Source organism: Salmo salar, chromosome 17, assembly GCF_965601325.2.
Source record: "Salmo salar chromosome 17, fSalSal1, whole genome shotgun sequence".
Lineage (NCBI taxonomy): Eukaryota > Metazoa > Chordata > Actinopteri > Salmoniformes > Salmonidae > Salmo > Salmo salar.
The window spans coordinates 3795748-3805377 of NC_138307.1; positions in this window are offsets into that span (position 1 = coordinate 3795748).

Below are 9630 nucleotides of genomic sequence, written 5' to 3' on the forward strand. Positions count from 1 at the left end.
CTGTGTCTCCACACGTGTCTGAGTATTTTAGATATGGGACTCCTGTGCAGAACGTGCGATCTATCATTGTACTGTGTGTGTGTGTGTGTGTGTGTGTGTGTGTGTGTGGAGATGAGGGGGTGGTTAGTTCAGGCCCATATGGTTCCCTGGCATACACCCTCTGTTTCAGCTGATCAGGATTAGAAATTATCCAGTGTGTGTGTGAGAGATACGGGGAATGAAAGACAGAAACATATTGGAGGATGTGTGGCAGATGCAGTTTGTCCATGCCCAAGAGTTGTTTAGGTTGTCTGTAACCCACCCACCTCCTTTTCCTCTTTCTATGCCATCTAGGCTACTCTTTCTATCCCTTTCATACCCTCTCTCCCCTTCCATATAGTTATTTTTGCCATCATCAATTGCTTTATAAGTTGTTCTTTGTGTAGCAAATCGCATGATTTGGTGTAAGCAAACACAAAAACTACCGGCTGTAGCGTTGACTGTCGTTGGTTTGCATGTATTCTGAATTCACCTCAGTGGTTTACAATGTTTTCTGAATTCACCTCAGTGGTTTACATGTATTCTGAATTCACCTCAGTGGTTTACATGTATTCTGAATTCACCTCAGTGGTTTACAATGTATTTATACTTTTTTTTTATTCATTTGTCAAATGTGTAGCTTGTGAAATTGGCAGAAATATTTTAGTCATTTAGCAGACACTCTTATCCAGAGTGAGCAATTAGGGAAAGGGCACATCGGCAGATGGGCACATCGGCAGATTTTTCACCTACTCGGCTCTGGGATTCAAACCAACAACCTTTCGATGTTACTTGCCCAACGCTCTTAACCGCTAGAGTACCTGCTGCAATCCAGGGTTTGTACACATTCGGTCTGACACAAACCTCAGCTATCAGGGGAGGTGAAAGTTTAACTCAGGAAATGTATTGTTCATAGAATTCAAATTCATATAAAAAAAAGTGACCTTATCATCGAGGGGGGCATCATGAAACAATGGACCCTTTAATTTTCCGTGTAATGTGGCAGGTAGACGTTTATTGGTCTTGACCTTGAGGCAGAACTGAGCAATTTCCACTAGATGGGCCAGCTGCAAAGTCAAAATTGGCTAAATTGTAGAAATTCATGAAAACAATTTCTTTTTATTTAAGGTTAGGGTTATGCATTAGGGTTAGCAGTGTGGTTAAGGTTAGGGTTAGGTTTAAAATCAGATTGTATGACTTTGTGACTGTGCCAGCTAGTGACCACTGCAGAGCTGCCTCTAGAACAATATTCATGAGGAAAAACCACTAACCTGCTGTAATTTGGGGGGCATTGGTTGTGTGGGTCATGCATGTGGAGCTGTGAGAGGGTGGAGAGTCTTAGGGTGGCAATCAGCACATGGTGTTCTGTTTAATGTTTTGGCCATGCTAAGAAGTCCACCCACACACACCCTCTTTCGCGCTCTCTCTCTCCCTCTCTCTCGTACTAGGCCACAGTATTACTGGATTATTACAACAAGGGACATCTCAGGATTTTAGAGGGGGAGGATGGGCGCTCGGTAGAGGAGAGCAGGGTTCACCCACACAAAAATGCACATTTATCGATAACCTAATGTTTTAGGTAGGCATTTCTCAAGGGGACTGATGGGTTGGAAGGAGGGTGGTTGTGTGCGTGTGTGTGTGGACGTGTTTAACTATACTTGTGGGGAACAAAAGTCCACACAAGAATAGGAGACAAACAACAATTTGACCAACGGGATATTTTGTTGGCCTCCATAAGCAGTGGTGTAAAGTACTTAAGTAAAAATACTTTAAAGTACTACTTAAGTAGTTTTGGGGGGTATCTGTACTTTACTATTTCTATTTTTCCAACTTTTACTTTTACTTCATTACGTTCCTAAAGAAAAGAATGTACTTTTTACTCCATACATTTTCCCCGACACCCAAAAGTACTCGTTACGTTTTGACAGGAAAATGGTCCAATTCAGACACTTATCAAGAGAACATCCCTAGTCATCCCTACTGCCTCTGATCTGTACACTCACTAAACAGAGAACATCCCTGGTCATCCCTACTGCCTCTGATCTGTACACTCACTAAACAGAGAACATCCCTGGTCATCCCTACTGCCTCTGATCTGTACACTCACTAAACAGAGAACATCCCTGGTCATCCCTACTGCCTCTGATCTGTACACTCACTAAACAGAGAACATCCCTGGTCATCCCTACTGCCTCTGATCTGTACACTCACTAAACAGAGAACATCCCTGGTCATCCCTGGTCATCCCTACTGCCTCTGATCTGGCGGACTCAATTAACACAAATGCTTCGTTTGTAAATTATGTCTGAGTGTTGGAGTGTGCCCCTGGCAAAAATAAAATTATGCCATCTGGTTGTTTTAATATAAGGAATTTGAAATGGTTTATACTTTTACTTTCGATACTTAAGTACATTTTAGCAATTTAACTTAATTTTGATACTTAAGTATATTGAAAACCAAATACTTTTAGACTTTTACTCAAGTAGTATTTTACTGGGTGACTTTCATTTTTACTTGAGTCATTTTCTATTATTAAGGTATCTTTACTTTTACTCAAGTATGACAATTTTTTTTTTTTTTTTTTATCATTAAGATAACCTCTGTTTTTCAAGAGAGACTTGGTCCAATAGCAGCAGAGGGAACAACGTTTCAGGCAAAACATTTATATACACTAACACAACATTAAACACAACTATAAACACACATACAGTACAACAATTACATATTACGTAAAAAAAAAACATGAACGTCACGACTAAAAAACAGCTGTCCTAAAGACAATTACACTCTTCTATGATATTTACATAGATTAAGTGTTTAAACTCCATCGTGACGAGATCATCAAATTTGTAAATGTTCAGCAGAGAAATCCAGGACCACGGAGCTGAGTAACTAAAACTATTTCTAACATGACCTGTTCTAATTCTTGTGACTGTTAAAAACAAATGAGAATGGGACCGTAATTTATATTTTTTTAATCAGGTTGGTAAATAAGAGTGGCATTTTACCCAATATGGCCTTATAAATCAGTGTATACCAGTGTTTGTTGTATGCCTACACAAGGTCAATGACGACCAGCCAACGGCGCTGTAAAGACATTTTTGATTGGTAATGAATTGGAGGGCCTCGTGATATACTGAATCAAGTGCTCTCGGGGTAGTGGTTGAGGCCTGCATATATAGTTGAAGTCGGAAGTTTACCTACACTTAGGTTGGAGTCATTAAAACTCGTTTTTCAACCACTCCACAAATTTCTTGTTAACAAACTATAGTTTTGGCAAGTTGGTTAGGACATATACTTTGTACATGACACAAGTAATTTTTCTAGCAATTGTTTACAGACAGATTATTTAACTTATAATTCACTGAATCATAATTCCAGTGGGTCAGAAATTTCAATACACTAAGTTGACTGTGCCTTTAAACAGCTTGGAAAATTCCTGAAAATTATGTCATGGCTTTAGAAGCTTCTGACAAATGATGTCAATTAGCCTGAGTCCATTGGAGGTGTACCTGTGGATGTATTTCAAGACCTACCTTCAAACTCAGTCCCTCTTTGCTTGACATCATGGGAAAATCAAAAGAAATCAGCCAAGATCTCAGAAAAAAAATTGTAGACCTCCACAAGTCTGGTTCATCCTTGGGGGAATTTCCAAATGCCTGAAGGTACCACTTTCATCTGTACAAACAATAGTACGCAAGTATAAACACCATGGGACCACGCAGCCGTCATACCGCTCAAGAAGGAGACGCATTCTGTCTTCTAGAGATGAACGGACTTTGGTGCAAAAAGTGCAAATCAATCCCAGAACAACAGCAAAGGACCTTGTGAAGATGCTGGAGGAATCCGCAAAAGTATCTATATCCACAGTAAAACGAGTCCTATATAACATAACCTGAAAGGCCGCTCAGCAAGGAAGAAGCCACCGCTCCAAAACCGCCATAAAAAGCCAGACTATGGTTTGCAACGGCAAATGGGGACAAAGATCACACTTTTTGGAAATGCCCTCTGGTCTGATGAAACAAAAATAGAACTGTTTGGCCATAATGACCATCGTTATGTTTGGAGGAAAAAGGGGGAGGCTTGCAAGCCGAAGAACACCATCACAACCGTGAAGCTCAGGGGTGGCAGCATCATGTTGTGTGGGTGCTTTGCTGCAGGAGGGGCTGGTGCACTTCACAAAATAAATGACATCATGAGGGAGGGAAATTATGTGGATATATTGAAGCAACATCTCAAGACACCAGTCAGAAAGTTAAAGCTTGGTTGCAAATGGGTCTTCCAAATGGACAATGACCCCAAGCATACTTCCAAAGTTGTAGCAAAATGGCTTAAGGACAACAAGGTCAAGGTATTGGAGTGGCCATCACAAAGCCCTGACTTCAATCATTTCGAACATTTGTGGGCAGAACTGGAAAAGTGTGTGCGAGCAAGGAGGCCTACAAACCTGACACAGTTACACCAGCTCTGTCAGGAGGAATGGGCCAAAATTCACCCAACTTATTGTGGGAAGCTTGTGGAAGGCTACCCGAAACGTTTGACCCAAGTCAAACAATTTAACCTGTTGGGTCTAGGGGGCAGCATTTGCACGTCTGGATAAAAAAAATGTACCCGATTTAATCTGGTTACTAATCCTACCCAGTAACTAGAATATGCATATACTTATTATATATGGATAGAAAACACTCTAAAGTTTCTAAAACTGTTTGAATGGTGTCTGTGAGTATAACAGAACTCATTTGGCAGGCAAAACCCTGAGACATTTTCTGACAGGAAGTGGATACCTGATGTGTTGTATTGACTTTAAACCTATCCCATTGAAAAACACAGGGGCTTAGGAATATTTTGGCACTTCCTATTGCTTCCACTAGATGTCACCAGCCTTTACAAAGTGTTTTGAGTCTTCTGGAGGGAGATCTGACCGAACAAGAGCCATGGAACGATGATGTCCCATTAGACACCTGGCGCGCGAGTTCATGTTGGGTACCCTCGTTCCAATACGTTATAAAAGAGTATGCATTCGTCCACCTTGAATATTATTCATGTTCTGGTTAAAAAAGGCCCTAATGATTTATGCTATACAACGTTTGACATGTTTGAACGAACGGAAATATATTTTTTCCCCTCGTTCATGACGAGAAGTCCGGCTGGCTTACATCATGTGCTAACGAGACGGAGATTTTTGGACATAAATGATGAGCTTTTTTGAACAAAACTACATTCGTTATGGACCTGTGATACCTGGAAGTGACATCTGATGAAGAGAATCAAAGGTAATGGATTATTTACATAGTATTTTCGATTTTAGATCTCCCCAACATGACGTCTAGTCTGTATCGCAACGCGTATTTTTCTGGGCGCAGTGCTCAGATTATTGCAAAGTGTGATTTCCCAGTAAGGTTATTTTTAAATCTGGCAAGTTGATTGAGTTGAAGAGATGTAAATCTATAATTCTTTAAATGACAATATAATATTTTACCAATGTTTTCTAATTTTAATTATTTAATTTGTGACGCTGACTTGACTGCCGGTTATTGGAGGGAAACGATTTCCTCAACATCAATGCCATAGTAAAACGCTGTTTTTGGATATAAATATGAACTTGATAGAACTAAAAATGCATGCATTGTCTAACATAATGTCCTAGGAGTGTCATCTGATGGAGATTGTAAAAGGTTAGTGCATCATTTTAGCTGGTTTTATGGTTTTGGTGACCCTGTCTTTGACTTGACAAAACATTACACACAACTCTTGTAAATGTACTGTCCTAACATACTCTAAATTTATGCTTTCGCCGTAAAACCTTTTTGAAATCGTAAAACGTGGTTAGATTAAGGAGATGTTTATCTTTCAAATGGTGTAAAATAGTTGTATTTTTGAAAAATTTGAATTTTGACATTTATTTGGATTCAAATTTGCCGCTCTTGAAATGCACCTGCTGTTGATGGAGTGCACCACGGGTGGCACGCTAGCGTCCCACCTAGCCCCATTAAGGGCAATTCTACCAAATACTAATTGAGTGTATGTAAACTTCTGACCCACTGGGAATGTGATGAAGGAAATAAAAGCTGAAATAAATAATTTGCTCTACTAATATTCTGACATTTCACATTAAAATAAAGTAGTGATCCTAACTGACCTAAGACAGGGAATTTTTACTAGGATTAAATGTCAGGAATTGTGAAAAACTGAGTTTAAATGTATTTGGCTAAGGTGTGTGTAAACTTCAGACTTCAACTGTATATAACATCACTAAGATCTAAAACTGCCAGTAATGTACGTCGTACCAGCTTCTTCCTGGCCTCCAGAGAAAAACAAGCCTTATGCCGGTAATAAAAACCTATTCTCAGCTTGAGCTTCCTTATCAAGTTCTCCACATGAACAGTGAAGCTCAGCTTGACACCCAAATATGTGTACACTTTAACTTGCTCTATAGTATGTCCAGCCAATGTAGCAATGACATGATTAGTAACATACCTGGCATTTGAAAATACCATGCATTTTATTTTACCCAAATTCAGAACCAGCTTCAAATCATACAGATTCTGTTGTATGATGTTACATGCTCTTTGGGAATTTTCAAAAGCTAAAGATAAACTACTACCACTTGAATAAAGAACAGTATCATCTGCATAAAAATGAACATCCACTGTTTCAATATGATCCCTAATGTTGTTGTTAAACAAAATGAACAACAGTGGGCCCAAAATAAAAACTTGCGGAACACCTGAGCACAACTCTATGGACTCAGATTTCCAACTATCCGCCATTACACATTGGTTTATAAATGACCTATTGAATCGAACACAATCTAGAGCATGACGAGTAATTCCACAACATTTTAACCTTTGCAGCAACACAGCATGGTCCACGGTGTCAAATGCCTTCGACAAATCAATAAAGACAGACACATTTAAAACATTCAATGTTGCTGAAACAGTGCTGTGGCCAGACCTAAAGCCTGATTGAATTCCATTTAAGATGTTGTTTTCGTGGAGGTAGGCCTTCAGCTGCGAACTATCTAAGGACTACAGTACCTTTTGATAGTACAGACAATTTTGATATGGGACAATAGTTGTCAAGTAGCGAGGGATCTCCACCTTTCAGGAGAGGCAGTACAAAAGCAGATTTCAATAAATTGGTGGATTTCCTTAACGTCAAGCGTAAGGTTAAAAATACATGTTACGGGGGGGAGCAATGATGTCTGCAGCTAGGTGTAGGAAGCAGGGGTCTAGTTCATCAGGGCCAGGAGATTTTTTTCTATACATTTCTTTCAGGGCTTTAAGCACTTCTGAAACAGAGAAGGTTGAACAGGAGAACCTGGCGAATGAGTGCACAGGGGTGTCAGGTAAATTCATAGGGGGTTCATTTATACCTTTGACCTTTTCAAATGATCTGCCTGCATCTAAAATGCTGGTTCAAGGCTTTCAGAATGGAGGTTCTCTCAGTTACAATCTGTGTGTCTACCAACAATTGTTTGGGAAGCTGTGTATCTTCTTTGCACTCCAAACCTTTCACTACTTACCAAAATTTGGAAGGATTATTTAAATTATCCGAAGTAGATTTCAATTTTCGGATCAAGTCCATATTTCATAGCCCGGATCACTCCCATATTTCAAAGACGTTTAAAAGCCATCCAATCATCCGCCGAACCAGACCCTATTGAACCAGTACTTTTTCCACCAATGCCCACAAGGTCAAATGCTATTTCTAGGGGGTTTAGGGTTAAGGTTAGAATTAATGTTAACTTTAGAATTAGGTTCAGTGTTAGGAGCTAGCATTAATTTTAGGGTCAGGAGCTAGGGTTAGGATTAGGGTTAAGGTTAGGGTTAAGTTTAAGTTTACAGTTAGGAGTTAGGGGAAATAGGATTTTGAATGGGACTGAATTGTGTGTCCCCACAAGGTTAGTTGTACAACACTGTGTGTGTGTATGGGTGCGTGCTTGCGTGGGTGTTTACAGCTAAACAGAAGGAAGTTTCCATATCTCCCTCCCTCTATGTGTATTTTGATGGCTCCTATGGGAAAACACTGTTCTGTGACTCAGCCACCAGTAAACTAGCAAATAAACACAGTGCTGGAGACGCATGAAGAGTCACACTTCCCCTTTGAGAGTTTGGCCCTAGACTGCTATGTATGCCTCAGCTCTCTACAAACACACAGGCATGACACCCCTGGCACACACACTTCCCTGAAGACACAATCAATTGCCAAGACACACACACTTGACAGTCCCAAAACAGTCCCTCCTCACGGACCTGGGACTGAACTCCTCCCTATGCAACTGGGTCCTAGAGGGGCCGCTCCCAGGTGGTGAAGGTAAGCAACATAACCTCTTCAACCTTTCCTTACCTGTCAGGCCTAGACCCACTTCAATTCGGTTACCGCACCAATAGGTCCACAGACGATGCAATCGCCATCACACTGCCCTATCCTATTTGGACAAGAGGAATACCTATGTAAGGATGCTGTTTATTAACTGTAGCTCAGCATTCAACACCATAGTACCCTCCAAGCTCATCATTAAGCTCGAGGCCCTGGGTTTGAACTCCGCCCTGTGCAACTGGGTCCTGGACTTCCTGACGTGCCGCCCCCAGATGGTGAAGGTAGGAAACAACACCTCCACTTCGCTGATCCTCAACCCCTGGGCCCCACAAGGGTGTGTGCTCAGCCCCCTCCTGTACTCCCTGTTCACCCATGACTGCGTGGCCACGCACATCTCCAACTCAATCATCAAGTTTGCAGATGACACAACAGTAGTAGACTTGATTACCAACAACGACGAGACAGCCCACAGGGAGGAGGTGAGGGCTCAGGGGGTGTGGTGCCAGGAAAATAACCTCTGACTCAACGTCAACAAAACAAAGGAAATGATCGTGGACTTCAGGAAACAGCAGAGGGAGCACCCCCCCGATCCACATCATTGGGACAGCAGTGGAGAAGGTGGAAAGTTTTAGTTCCTCAGTGTACACATCACTGACAAACTGAAATGGTCCACCCACACAGACAGCGTGGTGAAGAAGGCACAACAGCCCGTCTTCAACCTCAGGAGGTTGAAGAAATTTGGCTTATTATCTAAAACCCTCACAAACTTTTACAGATGCACAATTGAGAGCATCCTGTCGAGCTGTATCACTGTCTGGTACGGCAACTGCACCGCCCGCAACCGCAGGGCTCTCCAGAGGGTGGTGCGGTCTGCACAACACATCACCGGGGGCAAACTACTTGCCCTCCATGACATCTACAGCACCCGATGTCACAGGAAGGCCAAAAAGATCATCAAGGACAACAACCACCCGAGCCACTGCCTGTTCACCCAGCTATCATTCAGAAGGCGAGGTCAGTACAGGTGCGTCAAAGCTGGGCCCGAGAGACTGAAAAACAGCTTCTCAAGGCCATCAGACTGTTAAACAGCCATCACTAGCACAGAGAGACTGCTGTCTATATACAGACTTGAAATCACTGGACACTTTAATAAATGGAACACTAGTCACTTTAATAATTTCACTTTAATAATGTTTACATATTTTGCATTACTCATCTCATATGTATATACTGTATTCTATACTAGTCTACTGTCCATATATTTATGTATTCTTAATTCCATTCCTTTAC